This window comes from Leopardus geoffroyi, chromosome B4, assembly GCF_018350155.1.
Source record: "Leopardus geoffroyi isolate Oge1 chromosome B4, O.geoffroyi_Oge1_pat1.0, whole genome shotgun sequence".
Taxonomy (NCBI): domain Eukaryota; kingdom Metazoa; phylum Chordata; class Mammalia; order Carnivora; family Felidae; genus Leopardus; species Leopardus geoffroyi.
Genome location: NC_059341.1, coordinates 122,820,481 through 122,841,610, shown reverse-complemented (window position 1 = coordinate 122,841,610; position 21,130 = coordinate 122,820,481). Strand labels below are relative to the sequence as shown.

At 39.1% G+C, this 21,130-nt stretch overlaps 1 pseudogene; it reads left to right on the top strand.

The window, feature by feature from the left end:
• Positions 1-8,264: 8,264 nt before the first annotated feature.
• Positions 8,265-8,386, top strand: LOC123592242 (annotated as a pseudogene).
• The last annotated feature ends 12,744 nt before the right edge of the window (positions 8,387-21,130 follow it).

Here is a 21,130-nt window from a genome sequence, read left to right as displayed (position 1 = left end):
TGGGAAGATTGCGGTGATGACATTGTGAAAGGTCTTCCGTTAATATGCTAAGATGTTTGAACACAACCTGGGAGCAACCTGTGAGGAGAAGGTGAGTAGAAGATATCATTATCAGATTTGTTGTCTCTGGTGAAAACTTCAGCAGGCTCTGGGTGCATGGACTGGAGATATCACTGGGGATTAATGACAGGTGGGGCTTTCTAAGAAATGCAAAAAAGTAATGTAAGGCAGTGGATTGTGGATGGAGAAAAGGGATTTGGTGAACAATTGGATGAATGGAATAAGAAGAACTGAAGAGGAGACGGGGTTGGTCTCCTCCTGCAGAGGCCCAGGGCATATTAACCCTTAACTAAGCCAGGGAACACAAGAAATATGGAGGATTACGAGTTCGGTTTTAGATATACAACAGTTTAATGAATAAGATGCTTGTAGGATACCTAGGTGAAGACAACTGATAGCTAGTTGGAGATTGACTTGGGAGGCATCAGTGGACAGGAGGTGGTACACCACTAAAATATGTGAGATCATCAAGGGAGTATATGCTGTAGTGAAATCCAGCATGAGAAGAGGAAAGATTGGTTTGGAAAGATACGAAGTCATTGACAATCTTTATTAAAAAATATTTCAGCACAGTGGTACAAATAAAAGTTGGATTGCATTGGACTGAGGAGTAAAGGCAGTAGGTTCAGAATTCTATTCTAAGATGATAGGTACAGAAGTACATAAATACATAACGGGGAAACGCTCATATTTATGGGTTAGGATGGAATCGTATCCAAGGGAGAGACAACTTGAAGATTTCCTAGTTCAGGAAGTAAGTGATGAAACAAGGTCATGGAAAAGGAGAGAGAACAGGAAAAGGGAATGTCAACAAGACCTCTTGCTCAATTATAGACCCCAATAGTTAAAACCAGAAATAGACAAGACTGCTGCTGACTCATGCTCTAACTTTAACCCATTGTGCTTTTGTTTTTAATTTTTATTATTTAAAAAAAAATTTGTTTAATGTTTATTTCTTTTTGAGAGAGAGGGCACAAGCAGGGGAGGGGAAGAGAGAGACGGAGACACAGAATCCAAAGCAGGTTCCAGGCTCTGAGATGTCAGCACAGAGCCCGATGCAGGGCTTGAACTCACAAACTGCGAGATCATGACCTGAGCCGAAATCAGATGCCTAACCGACTGAACCACCCAGGCCACCCAAGCATTGTGTTTATTTCTTAATGCCTTTCCTTGAGACACTGATGAAGACATTTTGCAATGACCAGAACATTCCAAACACCAGAACAGAAAAGCCCTGATAGCACTGGAGTGCCTAGAAGAGCACATCCCACGTGTCCCCTTCCCTGCCTATTGTGAGAAGTAAAGGAGATGAATCATTTTCAGAAATGCCAAATAAAAGCTTTGCTGTCTAATTAACAATAGGTTTACAACCTATTGGAAATATGTAAGAACCCCGCCCCCCCCCCCCCGACACACAATGGAGTCCCAAAACCTTAGACAATTCACTTCCTGATTATTCTTCCTGTCTCTGTTTCGCAGGCTTATTTTTGCAGGCTTTGCAATGAGCTTGAGCTAAAGAACAAAGGGAGAAGGGACTGAAAGTCTTTGTGTCACCTCAGGGAACGTACATTTGTTCCAATCAGACTACTTTTTACCTTATGTGGGCATAGGCGATATCCGGACAAGGCTGTAACCTCTGTAGTACTCAGCCAATGAGGAACCAGGGAAGGGGCTTCCATGCTAGGAGATAAATTGTCTGCTGTAACTGCCCCGAGTATGCTTGTCCATCAGACACCTGTTTTTGCAAGAATGTTGCTTAAAGCCTCACTTCACTGTGCTCTGAGTCTTTGCATCCCTCCTTTGATTGGGTTGATGGGCTTATTCCTAACACCCGTATTTATGGGCTCAACTCATACCAACCCCCTACCCATGATCACTCACTCACTGCCTGCTATCTTGAACTTTGGTTCCTGCCAAATCCAGTTTTCTGTGTTTTTCCTCAACTCCATCATTGTTATTTGTCATTATCACCATTATCATCCTAATATTGAGCTCTAATGTTTATGGTTAAAATTTTAAATATTATACCTCAGCTGTATAAAATTGTATAGCTTCTTCATTTTCTATAGTTAATTTAAAAAAAGATGGGCAGGGGTGAGGTGGGAGAACACTCAAATTTTCTAGTTAAAGGATGATGTAACTGGTTTAGTATTGTAGAAATACCTCCCCCAAATAGTTCTTTTCTCTGTAATCTGTTTCCTTCTCTTACAAACATTCTTAACTTCAAGGCTTGGACTGTTTTCTTTCTTTCTTTCTTTCTTTCTTTCTTTCTTTCTTTCTTTATTCATAAATTTATTTATTTTGAGAGAGACAGAGAGAGTGCAAGTGGGAGTGTTGCATCCACACGACTCCTAAAACAGAATGCTACGGGCATCAGTGACAGTCACAAAAAAGTTTATTGCAATGAGAGGCAAGGCCAACCGATCGGGACGGACACTCTTGACCAGAATGCGGTCACGAACAGCCGGGTACAGAGTTCTTATAGCCGACCACATCGTCTTATCATCACCTGGGAACAAACAAAGAAATAGTTCCCAGATGGGGGTGGAAACAGTTCAGACATGCCCTTGCCCCAATCCAATCAAACACTAATCCAGTTGATTTTCCTTGAACTTTTGTTCCCTTGATTGATAGGACAAGGCTGTTATCTCTTAATCTACAGTGTTAAAACAAAGCTGTTATTTCTTAAGGCTACAGGTTAGCCCAACACTACAATTTAACACTTACAGGGGGTGGGGTAGAGAAAGAGGGAGAATTTCAAGTAGGCTCCAGGCTGTCAGTGCAGAGCCATGCAAGGCTCCAACTTACAAAACTGTGAGATCATGACCTGAGCAGAATCAAGAGTCAAACATTTAACCAACTGAGCCATCCAGGTGCCTCAAGCTTGGACTGTTTTATTGTCTCAGAGAAAGGGAAAGGAACTAGCTTTAGATTAAGGAATATAAGAGAGGAAAAAATAGTTTTTCCTCTACATATTTTAGGTTCTCTGGCTGGGGCCTTGAACATGAGACTAACAAAAGACAGATTAATAAGAGAAAAGCAAACAAGTTTATTAATATGTGCATTGAACAGACATATGGGGACACTCACAGATAAACAAATCAAAGTGGTACTTGGAATTTTGGATTATATGCCATTTTAGGCTAAACAAAGGAAACAGGGTTTGAGCCTTTTGGATTAGAGGAGGTAAGGAAAATGCAAGTTATAAGAAGGTGACCTGGTAAAGTATGGGTAGGGAAGATTGTTTAGTAAGATTTGCTATGCAGATTTACTGAGTGCTTGCAGGTTGGTAAGAGTTGTGAAGTATTCCTCTGTCTTGCTTCCTTTTACAAATGGAAATTTCCTTTATAAATGTAGCTGTCCTTTACAAAAGGAAAATTTATATTCTATTTTGGAGTTTTTCCTCTATCTGCTGTTTCTCAATAGCCTTTAGCTCAAAATACTCCATATGCAGTGGCATACTCTGATGCTCTTCAGGAAGAAGGGTACTCTTGGGAAGCCACCTGTTGTCTACTGGTACAGGTTGTGGAAGATGTGGGAGAAGAGATTAGACATCAAGACCCTTGCTTGGCACACAGCCCAAGCTCCCTGCTGAAACTTCAATGTGTTGTAGTTGATTAGAAAAGTGTTAAAAAGGGGCATCTGGAAGGTTCAGTCAGGTAAGCATCTGACTCTTGATTTTGGCTCAGGTTGATGAGGGAGCATAAGGCAAGCTAAGAGCAAAGCACAAGCCAACCCTCCCCTCACCACCACCTCTGCCAGGTGGGATATGTGTGATATTCTTGGACACTCCTGGCTACCCAAGGACAAAGGAAAGGACAGAAAACAAATAGTTAAACTGATGAGTTTCCATCAGTTTACAAATATCTTAGTAAATTACAAGAAAAAGGCAATCTTATCAATAGCCTATCTCCAGGAACTCCCTATTATCTTAATAATGCTTTGCTAGAGGGAAAAACAACCTTAGCTTGACAATACCTAGGCCTCCAGTAAACTGTAAATCCTCTTTAGCATAGGAAAATCTCTTTAAGAAACTTTCTCTTGACTTTACCTCTCCCAACTCCACAGTGTATAAGCAGTCACTCTGCACAACCCCAGTGCAGCTCTTCCTGCCCATGGGTCCTGTCCCTGTGCCTTAATAAAATCACCTTTTGCACCAAAGACGTCTTAAAGAATTCTTTCTTGGCTGTCAGCTCCAAACCCCCACGAACATCCCAAAATCCCATCGATCAAGGTCATGATCTCATGGTTCATGATATAGTTCGTGAGATCGAGCCCCGCACCAAGCGCTGTTAGTTATCCCAGAGTCTGCTGGGAATTCTCTTTCCCTCTCTGCCCCTCCCCACCAAAAATAAATAAATAAACTTAAAAAAAAAAAAAGGTGTTAAAAAGAAAATTACAGGCCCAAAATGGTGTCACTTAGGCTAAGTCTCCAAACAGGGGCTTACTACCTAAACTTCTAGTAGTTTCAACCTCTCCCAGAAATAAAAGTCTTAACTAATCAGTCAGGTATTTTCTGATAACACCAATGAGGTAATTTGTCACATGAACTCTTTCCATTCCCCAAAGGAATAATGAGGTAATCTACCTAGTAAGACTCCTGCCCTTTCTCCCTAATGGACCGTGACCTTACCTGCAACAATCCTTTCTCCTGCTAATAACATTCTTGTCCCACCCTCCTTCCTATAAAAACCTTCTATTTTGTATGGCTCCTTGGACTCCCCCCTACTTGCTAGATGTGATGCTTTCCCATTCATGAATCACTAAATAAGGCTAATTAGATCTTCAAATTTACTCAGTTGAATTTCTGTTCTTTAACAAAGGGGAAACCATGGTTTGTAGTGAGGAGATAAACCAAATGCAAAGGTGTCCTGGCTTTTTTTAAAGGAGAAAACACCACTCAAGAGTGTCCCTAGGCCTACTCAGAGTGGCTGCAGGTATGATAGAAAAAGATAGGATGAAATAGGCAGAGACAGAAAGACTAGGCTCTGAGGTCCCTGGGTGAGGAAAAACACATATTTTGGAACAAGGCTGGGAATGTCTGACAACAGCAACCCCCCCTCAGGGGTAACGTTCCTCTTAAGAATGTAACAGACACCACCTACTCCCCTTTAGGCATCCTTCAGGAATTTGACAAAAGACCTAACTAAAAATAAGTAGTAGGCCATAAAACATATGACCCGCAAGGAATTATATGGCCATGGACCACCCCTCATATGACTGGGGAAAAAAATAGGATAAAATAGGCAGAGAAGGAAAGGATAGGACCTGAGGTCCCTGGGTAGGGAAAAACACATATATTGGACATCCGTGTCTGACCACAGCAAACCCCCTCAGGCTTAAGTTTCCTCTTAAGAATGTAACGAATCCCACCTACTCCCCTACAGGTTTCCCTCAGGAATTTGACAAAAAGACCTGAGTATGGCCTTAGGCCACCCCTCACACAATGGAATTGAGCCAATCAGAAGTGGATCTCCCAGAACCTAGAGCTATTAGGCCAATAAGGGTGGGACCTGAGAGGGAACAGGGGCGAGGGGAGGGCTAACCAAAACCTTATAAAACCCTTATAATACCCCTTATAAAACCCCTTATAATACCCTTGCCTATTATAGCATGGGCATTCACTTTTGAATGTCCCCTCTCCGGAAAGAAAGCTTTCCTACTATTCTTCCTTTCTAATCTTATACTCTAATAAACTCTTGCCTGTTGCTCATTTGTGTCCATCTCTTCATTCTTCAAAGCAGTGAGACAACGGATCCCAGGTATTATGGTAAAAGATCCTGCAACACAGGGACGCAACGATAGTTGACGAGACAGAAGGAGCCTCCCTCGATGGCTTGGACGGAACCAAATCCCCCCTCCTTCATATACTTTTAGAAGTGGAAGGTAATTGAGTGGTAACCTGCCTTGAGGCCACCACGAGGAAAGAGGTGTAGGAGCAAGAAGTGACTTGGCAACCTCTGCCACAGGTCTGACAGAGAAAATGCCTGAGTTCTCTAAGGTAGGGCCAAGTCAGCCTTTGTGGATCACTGGGCCCAGTCCAACCAGGAGTACAGGCCAATAGTCTAAATTCTGCACATTCCAACAGCAAATGTCCCCAGGGTCTCCACAGACATTGATTGATATCTAGGATACTAATTTGAGGAGGGTCTCTAAGACCAACAAACATTTCAAAGCCTACAGAAAGATCCACTTTGGGACATAAGGACTTTTTCTTCCCGCTAAGAGGGTACACGGCTTTTCCCATTGAACTCAGACACCCTGAAAAGTAAGAAGGGGAGGAAGGAGGAAATGGCTTTGATGTAGAGTTACAGATTAGATTATTGAATATTTACCCAGCAAGAGACAGTTTAAACAGCACACACTAAGATAACTTTACTTGGCAAGTTTAACTCTTGTGGCATCCCATTTTACTGCTTCCCTTCTCCCTCCAACCAAGTGGGGTGGAGACTAGTGCAAATGTTTAGATCAATTATGAATGAAAGGGACCTACTATTATGGGTCAGAGAGGCTATTATTATACCTATTTTACAGATGAGAGAATGAGGCTCAGGGATAGTAAGAGGGGATGCGTTATCAAATCTACACTGATTGATTCCAGAGACTCTTCTCTTGAGGAGTTCTCTATCTTCTCCCTGTAAGTCAAATAGGATACTTAATGAAAGGTAAAAGTTTCAGTAATCAATTGATTCACTGAGGTATGTATACCACCCTAAACTTTTATATCTAGGAAAACCAAAACATCATTCATTCATATACCAAATATGTTTTGAGGGCTTACTATGTGTCAATCCCTGTGCTTAATGCTAGATATATACTGTCAAGAAACTGTGTTTGACAAAATGAAGGTGGTCATCCACTAGGAAGTCATGATCTTTTGCCCAGTTCTTGAGCCTGAGTCAGTTATCAGATCTGGTCCTGGTTGACTGAAGAGGTGGCCAGGTCACCAGGAGGAGGAACCCTGAAACCACACCACAGGAGCATTCTATAATGATTCTCCCAGTCCTTCCTCAAGGGGACATATGGCCATCCACCATGGTGGCTGTGTACTGGAGAAAGAGGAATTCCAAAAGGTATTCGAGGGCTATCAAACGCAGGGGTGGAGTTGACACTGATATTTGGAGATCTGAAGCATTATCATAGGATGGTTTCCTGTGTTGTTTTTTTTGTTTTTTTTTTTTTTTTAGGCTTTAATTTAACAGGTAGAGCACACATTTAACATATATAACTTACAAATATTTCTTCTTAGAATCTAGATTTCTTTGATGTTATATAATGTGTCATATGTCAAAACAGGGTTTTAATTGGGTTTAGATTTCCTGGAGGAGACCAATGTGGTGCCTAAGAGAAGGTAACACTTCATATAAGGGAATAGCTGACTCAATAACAAGGGTGGTTTTGGTGGTAGATTTGTATAAAATTTCAAGATAACTAATTCTTTAAAGAAGAGAAATAAATACAAGGAAGAACATTCCAGGGTTCTGCATGGGAATACTAAATGCCTTAAAAATGTCAACAGCCAGCATTGGAACTGCAGAACACCAAAAAAGACAGAAAAAGAAAAAATTAAAAGCAGCCAGACAGAAAAAACAGATTACCCACCTTAACTACTGATTTCTAAACAGTAACAGAGGAAACTAGGTGAGTGTGGAAGGATAGCTCCAAAGTTTTTACAGAAAACTCTTTTGAGATAAATTGAGAATTTTCAGATAAACTGAGAATCTTTATCACCACTAGACTTTCTCACCAAAGCAACATCGAAAGAATGTATTTCAGAAAGAACAATGAGTACAGAAGAAAGATCTGAGATTGAAAAAAGAATGGAGAAGATGAAAACTATAAAACATGTACAGCATTTAATTCAAAACAAAAGAAGTCTATATAACTGGAGAAAAGTCTCATGTGCACAAATTGAAAGATTCACTAGTACCAAGGTGTAATTCTCTCTAAATTGACCTAATGATTTAATGTAATCTCAACCCAAATCCCAAAGACCCTTTTTATGTAGAAATCAAGTTTCCATAAAACTTAACATTTTATGGAAAATCAAAAGATCCAAATGGTCAACACATTTTTTTAAAAGAAAACAAAATTAGAAGACTCAAATTATCTAATTTCAAGATTTCACATAGAGTATGGTATCTGTGTCAGAAAAGACATGAAGTTTGATGGAATGGAAGAGAGAATCCAAAAATAGGCCCACAGGCTTTGCACAGTGGCAGTATGGTAGCCAATGAGGTTTATCTGAGGCGTGATTATTGCTAATTGAAAACAAAAATAGACCCACAAATAAAAGTCAGCTGATTTTTGAAAAGGTGTCAATTCAGTGGACAAAGCAAAGTCTTTTCTGCAAAATGTGCTATAATGATATACCAAAAAAAAAAAAAAAAAAAAAAAGAAAGAAAGAAAGAAAGAAAGAAAGAAAAGAAAGAAAAGAAAAAGAAAAAAACTACTGTGCTTCACACCATATACAAAAATTAACTTAGAATTGATCATAGACTTAAATATAAGAGCTAAACCTAAAAAAATTTCTAGAAGTGTCGAAGGAAAATATTTATGATCTTGGAAGTGACCAGTGGTTCTTAACCAGGGGTGATTTTGGCCCCAGGGGACACCTGGCAGTGTCTAGATACATTTTTGGCAAATACAACTTTAGATGGGGTATTGCTACTAGGATCTAATGAGTAGAAACCAGGAATGTTGGCAAACACTGTACAATACACAAGGGATCCCTCACATACAATAGAATTATCCATCACCAAATGCTAATAGTGCTAAGGTTGAGAAATCTGGGTTAGGCAAAAGTTTCTCAAGACAGACCAAAAATATGAACCACAAGAGGAAAGAATTGATCAATTGGCCTTCACCAAAGCCTTTTCCTTTGTGTAAAACACTGTTAAGAAATGAAAAAACAAGGCACAGACTAGAAGGTAATATTTGTAAAACACATATATGATAAAGCACTTGTATCCACAATATAAAAAGAACTCTCAAAACACAATAGTAAAAAAACAATTTTAAAATGGCCAAAGGATTTGAACACTTTCCTAAAGAAAATATACAGGTGGCACGTGAAAAGATGCTCAACATCATTACTCTATAAGGAAATGCAAATGGAAACCACAATGGGACATTAGCACATATCCAGTAGATTACCAACTGCTGGTGAAACTCTGAAGGAACTGGAACTCTGAAGGAACTGTCAACTGGAATGCAGTTAGAGACACTTTGGAAAACAGTTTGGCAATATCACAGAAAGTTCAACATACACTTATTATATGACCCAGTCATCCCATTCTTTTGTACTTATGCAAGGGAAAGTGAATACGTCCACACAAAGATCTATCCAAGAATGCCCACAACAGCTTCATTTATAATGGCAATAAACCAGAAACAACTGAAATGTTCAGTTGGTGAACTGATCCATGGTACAAACCACACGATGGAAAACCACTCAGAAGTAAACATGAAATAACTACTGAGAGATGAAACAACATGAATGTAAGTACAAAAAGACACAAAAAGCTATATACCAGATGAGTTCATTTATACGGCATCCTAGAAAAGGTAAAACTACAGATACAAAAAACAGATCAATGACGTCTACAGGCTGGGGGTAAAAGTAGGAAATGACCTCAAAGGGGCATGAGGGAACTTTTTTGGGTGATGGAATAATCCTCTACCATGATTGTGGTGATGGTTATAAAAATGTACATTTTATCAAAATTCATGGAACTGTACATTTTAAAAGGGTTAGTTACATTGTATGTAAATTTTATTTCAATAGGCCTGACCAAAAAGAAAAAAGGAAGGAAGGAAGGGAGGGAGGGAGGGAGGAAGGAAGGAAGGAAGGAAGACACCCTTACAATTGGCTTCATTCAAAAGCATCACACATAGTAAAGTTATAGACTAACATTTAGTGATTGAAGGGAGTTTGGAAGTCTATGAAAACACTACGCTCATAAATATTTCATAGTCTAGGCACCAGAGGGGAGAAATTTGCTCCATCTGCATGGTAATTACAGAAGTAAAATTAAAACACTAGTGAGGTGTCTCAAATGCCACCTGATTGGTGTAACATTTTTTGAAGGCAGTTATCCAATATCTATTAGAATTAAAATGTGTAGGGGTGCCCAGGTGGCTCAGTCATTTGAGAGACCTACTCTTGATTTTGGCTCAGGTCATCATCCCGGGGTCATTGGATCCAGCCCTGCTTTGGGATCCATGCTGAGCACGGAGCCTGCTTAAGATTCTCTCTCCCCTCTGCCCCTCTCCCCTGCTCACACTCTCTCTGTTAAAAAATAAATAAATAAATAAATAAAATAAAATAAAATAAAATAAAATAAATTAAAATGTGCATACCTTTGACTCAGCAAGTCTACTTCTATTACATATTTAACCAAAATATGTGCATACACAAGAATTTAAGAACATGTATATTTGCTGTGTCATTAAATATGACAGTGAAAAATTATTTTCAAAGTAAGGGATTCATTAAATACATTGCATGAAATTAATTCTGAGGAATATTATGCACCTGTGAAAAAAGAATAGGGTAGATCATATACTATTAACATGGTGATAATATGGGAGAGGCAGTGGTGTAGTGGTACAGCCTGTGGACTCTGGAGCTAGGCTGTCTGGGTTTATACTCCAGCTCTGTTATTTCCTAGCTTTGTGATCCTGGCCAAGTTACTTACTTTCTGTGTCTCAGTCTCATCATCTGCAAAGTGAAGATTATAACTGTTCTACTTTATAGGGTTAAATTAGTTAATATATTTAAAATACTTAGGGGTACCTGGGTGACTAAGTTGGTTGAGTGTCTGATCCTTGATTTTGGCTCAGGTCACAATCTCACGATTGTGAGACTGAGTCCCATATGGGGGTCTGCATCGAGTGTGGAACCTGCTTAAGATTCTCTCTCCTTCTCTTTGGGGCACATGGGTGGCTCAGTCAGGTAGGTGTTTAACTTTGGCTCAGATCATGATCTTGTGGTTCATGGGTTCAAGCCCCATGTTGGGCTCTGTGCTGACAGCTCAGAGCCTGGACCCTGCTTCAGATTCTGTGTCTCCCTGTCTCTCTGCCCCTCCCCCCTGGTACTCTGTTGTTTTTTTTTTTCTCTCTCTCTCTCTCTCTCTCAAAAATAAATAATAGGGGCGCCTGGGTGGCGCAGTCGGTTAGGCGTCCGACTTCAGCCAGGTCACGATCTCGCAGTCCAGGAGTTCGAGCCCTGCGTCAGGCTCTGGGCTGATGGCTCAGAGCCTGGAGCCTGTTTCCGATTCTGTGTCTCCCTCTCTCTCTGCCCCTCCCCCGTTCATGCTCTGTCTCTCTCTGTCCCAAAAATAAATAAACGTTGAAAAAAAATAATTAAAAATAAATAAATAAATAATAAAAAATATATAAAAATAAATGATTCTCTCTCTCCCTCTCGCCCCCTGACCCTCTCTCCAGCTCATTTTCTCTCTCTCTCTCTCTCTCTCTCTCTCTCAAAAAAAAAAAAAAAAATACTTAGAGCAATGTCAAGAATATAGTGTACACAACAAATACAAAATTTTATTATATTGTTAAAATAATGATAATTATTTTGTTGTTATAATGTTGTTATACATTGCTATAATATTGTTATACTACTACTAATTATTATTATTACTACTATTATGGAGAAAGTTTCAAAATCTCTATTAGAGTAAGCTCCATGATTCAGGGACTGTATTTGTTTTACTCATCAGTGTAACCCCAGGGCCTAGCATAGTATCTGACACATAGTAAACCCTCAATAAAAATATTGAGTTATTGAATGATTGATGATAGATTTATAGAGCAAGCTGTAGATCACCATGTATAAGAAGATTTTTAAAAGGCAATTTACTAATGTAACATAGTGTGTCAACCAAACTTCAATTAAAAAGATAAAAGACAACTTAATGGTGAAATGTTTAGGGATGATGTATACTGATCTTTGCAACCTATTTTGAAATACATAAAAAAAATGGATAGTTGAATAGGAATTGGCATAGTCATTGGCACATATTTGAATAGATTTGTGGGAAAAAGAGTGAAGGCAACACGTCAAGAGTAGAATCTAGGTGGTAGGTACTTGAGTGTTTACTGTCGAATTCGTTTAGCTTTTCTTTTGAATGAAAAAAAGGCTCTGTGAGTGTGTGTGTGTGTGTGTGTGTGTGTGTGTGTGTGTTTATATTCAGTAGGGAAGAGATCTTTAGGGTTTCTGAGCAGAAATGTTTGTGACATTCCAAGTGGAACAAAGTGTTTTATCTTGTGGGACCCTCCTAGGCATTCCACAGTTGTTAACATCTGAGCACTTTGTCCCCCACGGGCCACAGAGCTTCCTAATCACTATGACAACCACAAATGTCCTCACATATTTCCAAATGCCTAAGTGTTGACAACCAGAATCCATAGCAAACTGGTAACAAATGATTACTTCTTTGCGATTCATTTAAGGGGAGGGGTGGAGTGAGAGGGACCAGGTAGGAAATATTATTTACACTGAATTTTAATAAAACGTGCTGAAACTTAAAAAAAAAATTAAATCTGAAAAAAAAAAATAGTCTGGAAGAATATGTATCACTATGTTAACAATGGTTACCCCTTGGGAGTGGCAGCAGGACCTTCAAGGGAACAAAGTCTTTAACTTTTTACTATATACACTTCTATTGTTTTTATTTTTGTAAGCATGAATTATTTTGGAACAATAAAAAGTAAAGGTCAATTTGCAAAAGAAAAAAGGAAGGTGAAACGTTTACAGAGAAACAAAAACAACAGGAAGAGCTATAAGAGATTTTGTCTTCTTTGGCCTATTCTATACTAAGAATATAACACTTTTCATGATAAGAAAACTGAACTCTAATTAAAACAAAAACAATTTACAATTCATAGAAAAGCAAAGCAAACACGTTTTATTCTTAGCCATATTTTTTTAGCAATTTATCTGCACAGACAGTAATCCATTGGTAATTTTTCACCAGAAAGAGAATAGCTTTATCAGCAGGTTCTGTTCTTATCATACTCTTGCTACTATGATCATTGAAGCCTTACTGATGTGCTCCCTGGAATGGGGCCATTTTGGAAATTATCATTGAGGATGATGCCACTTAGTGGTGAAACATGCTGACTCTTTGTTGTCAAAATCTATAATTTGGACAAGTGATTTAGACAAATTTTAGGACCATGTCTGAATCATTCATTCATTCGTTTTACAAACCTTTGCTGAGTCTCTAAACTAACAGAACAGAACCTAATAGAATAGAACCTAATAGAGCCCAGAGAGAATTTGAAGAAGTATCAGGAACAGACCCTGCCCGAAAAAATGCTTATAGTCTTGTTCAAGACACAAATACATACTTGAGAATTTCAATGAAATCATGACGCAACGTTGAGTACCATAAAACCATGCAACCTCACACTTATAGATCTTAACAACAGTCTGGTTCAAACCAGTGAGGTGATTAATGCCAAATAAGGGATACAGAATTTATGAGCAGAAGAGATTGATTGAGCATTGTAGTGTTTTCTGAGGTTCCAGCCTGGGAAACCAAGAGGGTAATGGCACCCCTAACGGGCACAGAATTTAAAACAGGGAGATGATTTAGGCACTAAGATGATGTCATCTGTTTTAGACTCTGAATATGAAGGAACAACAAGACATTATGTCACCTATTCTCCATTTGCTCCTGGAGTCACTTCCCATACCCTTTGCTGACCCCATAGATGGCTTTACCAAGCTTCTCCTAATCTCTGGCTTCAACCAATGGGAGGCCCTAGTATAAGATCAAAGGATGGAAATAGATAAAGTTTGGGGTGTTTCTTTCCTGTCCCCTCACTGCTTGGCTGCATCCCTCCTCACAGTGGCCACATTTCCAATTTACTACTGCACCTCCTATCAGGCAGCTCCCTCTTCAACAGTTCCAGCCCTCACAGGTTCTGATAACTCCATTTCCTTAAAGACATTATTAAATATCTCATTTCCTTTTAGACATTTCCTTAAAGATATTATAACTTTCCATGGAATAAAATGTAGAAGAAGAGCAGAGGACATAGGTCTAGTCCATGCAGACTGGACCAGTTAGAGCAAGAGGAAGACTATTAACCAAAAAAAACAATTATCATAGAAGAATCAAAAAAGTATTTGTCCTTGGGAATGCAAGGTGGTGCAGCCACTCTGGAAAACAGTATGGAGGTTCCTCAAAAAACTAAAAATAGAACTACCCTACGACCCAGCAATTGCACTACTAGGTATTTATCCAAGGGATACATGTGTGCTGTTTTGAAGGGACACATGCATCCCAATGTTTATAGCAGCACTATCAACAATAGCCAAAGTATGGAAAGAGCCCAAATGTCCATCATGGATGAATGGATAAAGAAGATGTGGTATATATATATATATATATATATATATATATATATATATATATGTATATATATACACACACACACACACACACACACACACACACACACACACACAATGGAGTATTACTCAGCAATCAAAAAGAATGAAATCTTGCCATTTGCAACTACATGGATGGAACTGGAGAGTATTATGCTAAGTGAAATTAGTCAGAGAAAGGCAAAAATCATATGACTTCACTCATATGAGGACTTTAAGAGACAAAACAGATGAACATAAGGGAAGGGAAACAAAAATAATATAAAAACAGGGAGGGGGACAAAGCATAAGAGACTCATAAGTAGGGAGAACAAACTGAGGGTTACTGGAGGGGTTGTCGGAGGGGGGATGGGCTAAATGGGTAAGGGGCACTAAGGAAACTACTCCTGAAATCATTGTTGCACTATATGCTAACTAATTTGAATGCAAATTTAAAAAAATAAAAAATTAAAAAAAAACCTATTTGTCCTGAACACCAAAGTAAGATGACATTTCAAGAAGGGTTAATGAAGACACTATTGAATACTGCAATAGGGTCAAGGAGAAGACAAATTTTAAAACACTACTGGATTATTTCCATGAGGGCATTTTTAATAGGAGTAAGAATAGAAATCAGGTTTTCAAAGGTTAAAGAGGAACCCAATTTAAATATGGGCAAAGAGTTTGCATAGAAATTTCACCAAAGACAATATACAAATGGCTTATAATGATGGGAAAAGATGCTAACATCATTGGTCATCAGGGAAATGCAAAGAAATGCAAATCAAAACTATACTGAGTGATTATAATTAAAATGACAGACAGTGCCAAGTGTTGGAAAGGATGAGAAGGAACTGGAATGCTCCTGCATTGCTGGCGGGAATATAAAATGGTACAGCTACTTTGGAAAATGGCTTGACAGTTTCTTAAAAAGTTAACTATACTTACCATAAAACCCAGTAATTTCATTCCTCCATATTTACCCAAGAGAGATGAAAACATAGGTCCACCCACTGACATGTATGTGATTGATTGTTCATAGCAGGATTACACACAATAGCCCTAAACTGGAAACCATCCAAATGCCCATCAACCAGTGAATGGATAAACAAAATGTGGTAAGCATACAATGGAGTACTATTCAGCAATAAAAATCAATGAACTACATGAGGTACATGCTACAACATGCATGAACCTCAAATACATCATGTTAAGTGACAAAAGGTGGACACAAGGACTGGATATCATAGATATTGTATGATTCCATTCCATTTTCTAGAAATGTCTAGAGAAGACAAATTTACAGAGATAAAAAGCAGATTGGTGTTTGCCTATGGCTGAAGGTGAGAGTGAGAATTAACTGCAAACAGGTACAAGAAAACTTTTAGGATAATGAAAATATTCTAAATTCAAATTCTCCAATACAGTGATGGCTGAATCACTCTACAAATTTACTAAAATCATTGTTGACCTAAAATAGGTCGGTTTTATGGTATATAAATGATACAACAATCAATTTGGTTTCTTAAAAAAGCTAAAGAGGGAATATTCAAGGAAATTGAGGAAAAATAATTAAGGCAGTAAATGGAAATGGAAACAAAAACATTATTCCATGGTTGCTCAACAGACACAGAAGTTTTGACCATGACTTTTCGAGATAAATTTGTCTTGACATGAAAGCACGTTTCTAGCTTAACTAGAGGAACATTCTTTTTTAAAAATATATATCATTTTAATTTATTTTTTAACTTACATCCAAGTTAGCATATAATGCAATAATGATTTCAGTGATTCATCCCCTATGTCCAACACCCAGTGCTCATCCCAACAAGTGTCTTCCTTAATGCCTCTTATCCATTTAGCCCATCCCCCCACCTATAACCCTTCCAACAACCCTGTTTGTTCTCTGTATTTAAGAGAGTCTCTTACGTTTTGTCTCCCTCCTTGTTGTTTATGTTGTTTTTGCTTCCCTTCCTTTAGGTTCATCTGTTTTGTAACTAGAGGAACATTCTTAAAATTACTTAGCAAATCTGCACATTATGAAGTGAAAAGAAATCCAGAAAGAATGACTTTACCTATTGAATCTATATCAATATGAAGTGAGATGTGAAGCATGAGGAAAACTAGTCCTACCCTATCTGAATTGTAATTTTGATGCCACTGCTTCAAATTAAGAACTCAAAGAGTTGGGGCGCCTGGGTGGCTCAGTCGGTTGGGCGGCCAACTTCGGCTCAGGTCACGATCTCGCGGTCCGTGAGTTCGGGCCCCGCGTCGGGCTCTGGGCTGATGGCTCAGAGCCTGGAGCCTGCTTCCAATTCTGTGTCTCCCCCTCTCTCTGCCCCTCCCCCATTCATGCTCTGTCTCTCTCTGTCTCAAAAATAAATAAAACGTTAAAAAAAAAAATTAAAAAAAAAAAAAAAAGAACTCAAAGAGCCTATCAGCCCTAGAGAGGAAGGGAACTGTCCACGTTGACAGTTGTGGCTTTTAGAATTTGTTTTGTTTCATGTGCACCTCACAGTGCAGCAAGTGAGAGAAACCTGCAGCTAGTTTGTACTTGATGAGAGAAGACCAAAGTAAATCTATTCTTTTCCTTGAGCTTTCCTCTGTTTACTCCAACCCTAATAATTCTTAATCCTTTACCTTGGTATCCTCTAGAAATTCATACCATGGCCATTGCCTAACTCTTTTAGCCTGATGTGTCAGAGCCATCAGTTAACTAGTCTTCTACTGTGACATCTGGACTTTAGTAAACTCTAGAATTTGGTGCCCTTAACTATACTGGTTGATGTTATTTTGATTCATAGAGTTTCTTTAAGATTGTTTACAGTGACGGGGCGTCTGGGTGGCACAGTCCGGTTAAGTGTCTGACTCTTGATCTCCGCTCAGGTCATGATCTTACAGTTTGTGAGTTCAAAGTCCCACATCGGGCTTTGTACTGACGGTGCAGAGCCTGCTTGGGATTCTTTCTCTCCCTCTTTCTGACCCTCCCCTGCTTGTGCTCTCTCTCTCAAAATAAATAAATAAACTTAGAAAAAAATTTTAAAAGATTGTTTACACCCTGGGGAATTCTACCAGACATTTAAAGCAGAGATAATACCTATCCTTCTCAAGCTGTTCCAAAAAATAGAAAGGGAAGGAAAACCTCCAGATGCATTCTATGAAGCCAGCATTACTTTGATTCCCAAACCAGACAGAGACCCAGCAAAAAAACAGAACTACAGGTCAATATCCTTGATGAATATGGATGCAAATATTCTCAACAAGATACTAGCAAATCGAATACAACAGCTTATAAAAAGAATTATTCACCATGATCAAGTGGGATTCATTCCTGAGCTGCAGGGCTGGTTCAACATTCGCAAATCAATCAACGTGATACATCACATTAATAAAAGAAAAGATAAGAATCATATGATCCTGTCAATCGATGCAGAGAAAGCATTTGACAAAATTCAGCACCCTTTCTTAATAAAAACCCTTGAGAAAGTCGGGATAGAAGGAACATACTTAAACATCATAAAAACCATTTACGAAAAGCCCACAGCTAATACCATCCTCAATGGGGAAATATTGAGAGCTTTCCCCCTGAGATCAGGGACACGACAGGGATGTCCACTCTCACTGCTGTTGTTTAACATAGTGTTGGAAGTGCTAGCATCAGCAATCAGACAACAAAAGGAAATCAAAGGCATCGACATTGGCAAAGATGAAGTCAAGCTTTCCCTATTTGCAGATGACATGATATTATACATGGAAAATCCGACAGACTCCACCAAAAGTCTGCTAGAACTGATACATGAATTCAGCAAAGTTGCAGGATACAAAATCAATGTCCAGAAATCAGTTGCATTCTTATACACTAATAATGAAGCAACAGAAAGACAAATAAAGAAACTGATCCCATTCACAATTGCACCAAGAAGCATAAAATACCTAGGAATTAGTCTAACCAAAGATGTAAAGGATCTGTATGCTGAAAACTATAGAAAGCTTATGAAGGAAATTGAAGAAGATATAAAGAAATGGAACCACATTCCGTGCTCATGGGTTGGAAGAATAAATATTGTTAAAATGTCAATACTACCCAAAGCTATCTACACATTCAATGCAATCCCAATCAAAATTGCACCAGCATTCTTCTCAAAGCTAGAACAAGCAATCCTAAAATTCATATGGAACCACAAAAGGCCCCAAATAGCCAAAGTAATTTTGAAGAAGGTGGGCAAAGCAGGAGGCATCACAATCAATGACTTTAGCCTCTACTACAAAGCTATAATCATCAAGACAGCATGGTATTGGCACAAAAACAGACACATAGACCAATGGAATAGAACAGAGACTCCAGAACTGGACCCACAGAAGTATGGCCAACTAATCTCTGACAAAGCAGGAAAGAATATCCAATGGAAAAAAGACAGTCTCTTTAACAAATGGTGCTGGGAGAACTGGACAGCAACATGCAGAAGAATGAAACTAGACCACTTTCTTACACCATTCACAAAAATAAACTCAAAATGGATAAAGGACCTGAATGTGAGACAGGAAACCATCAAAACCTTAGAGAAAGCAGGAAAAAACCTCTCTGACCTCAGCCACAGCAATTTCTTACTTGACACATCTCCAAAGGCAAGGGAATTAAAAGTGAAAATGAACTGAAGATAAAAAGCTTCTGCACAGCAAAGGAAACAATCAACAAAACTAAAAGGCAACCAATGGAATGGGAAAAGATATTTGCAAATGACATATCGGACAAAGGGCTAGTATCCAAAATCTATGAAGAGCTCACCAAACTCCACACCCGAAAAACAAATAATCCAGTGAAGAAATGGGCAGAAAACATGAATAGACACTTCTCTAAAGAAGACATCCAGATGGCCAACAGGCACACGAAAAGATGCTCAACGTCACTCCTCATCAGGGAAATACAAATCAAAACCGCACTGAGATATCACCTCATGCCAGTCAGAGTGGCTAAAATGAACAAATCAGGAGACTATAGATGCTGGCGAGGAAGTGGGGAAATAGGAACCCTCTCGCACTGTTGGAGGGAAAGCAAACTGGTGTAGCCGCTCTGGAAAACAGTGTGGAGGTTCCTCAAAAAATTAAAAATAGACCTACCCTATGACCCAGCAATAGCACTGCTAGGAATTTACCCAAGGGATACAGGAGTGTTGAAGCATAGGGACACTTGTACCCCAATGTTTATAGCAGCACTTTCAACAATAGCCAAATCATGGAAAGAGCCTAAATGTCCATCAACTGATGAATGGATAAAGAAATTGTGGTTTATATATACAATGGAATACTACTTGGCAATGAGAAAGAATGAAATATGGCCTTTTGTAGCAACATGGATGGAACTGGAGAGTGTTATGCTAAGTGAAATAAGTCATACAGAGGAAGACAGATACCATATGTTTTCACTCCTATGTGGATCTTGAGAAACTTGGTGGAGGACCATGGGGGAGGGGAAGGGGAAAAAAAAGTTAGAGAGGGAGGGAGGCAAACCATAAGAGACTCTTAAAAACTGAGTCTCTGAGGGTTGATGGGGGGTCAGTCAACTGAGGGTTGATGGGGGGTGGGAGGGAGGGGAAAGCAGGTGATGGACATTGAGGAGGGCACCTGTTGGGATGAGAACTGGGTGTTGTATGGAAACCAATTTGACAATAAATTTTATATTAAAAAAAAGATTGTTTACAGCATCTATAATAAATTTAGAGCATTTGCCAAAGCACCGTAGCAAGATATCAGAGTACCCCTGACATTCTTCTAGAAAGCATACGGTGCAAGATGCAAGTCTTCCTGATTAATCAGCTAACATTGCAATGTATTAGATAACCAATCTTTATAGATAATCAAATCTACATGTTAAGTGCTCACTACCATGACTCTAGGGAGCAGAAAACTAAAAACCAGTAAAAAAAATCATGGACGTCAGAAAATCCCAAAGGCTTGGAGACCAGGAAAATAGATCCAACTTTCAAATGTAACGGCAAGATTTACCTTTTGCAAATAGGTAGATTCTGCAAAATATATCATGGTGCACTTGATATTACCCTGGGAAATATTTAGAACCTATTGTTCAACGGATGGCTTGTGAGAATTTAAACAGGGAAGTAATTAGGAGCCAGGGGAGGAAGGGGATGTATATTCTTTTTGAGCAAACCCGAAAACCTTTGCAAAAATTGATCATGTATTGGGCAAGGAAAGAAACCTCAAGTAATTCCAGAGTTGATATCATACAAAGCCCATTCTCTTACCTTGTTTCGGTCAGATTATTTGTAGACTAAAAAATCCTCATTATTTTAAACAGAAAGGGATTCAGTTGATTCACCCATCAACTATTACCAGAGATAAACAAAGAGATTTTAGGTTGGATTTGTAGGAAGAACTCCTCAAACCTCAGCCCAACTGAGCTGCCATGGGGAGCTGCTGACTCCGCCAGCAAAAACAGGGGTGGACATCTTCTGCAGAGGCAGGAAGTCACTTCCAGCAGCGCTGGCTTCAGAATCATACATCTTCATTAGCTCACTAGCAAAAATAGGTACCTTTTCCCCTGCCTCTCTCCTCCCTTCCTTCCCAGATTCAAGCCTTCTGTGAATTCATCTGATCAGGAGGATCTATATCACATCTGGAACCCCGGTTTCAGGGATGTGCCAAGTGTCAATTGTTGCCTCTCAG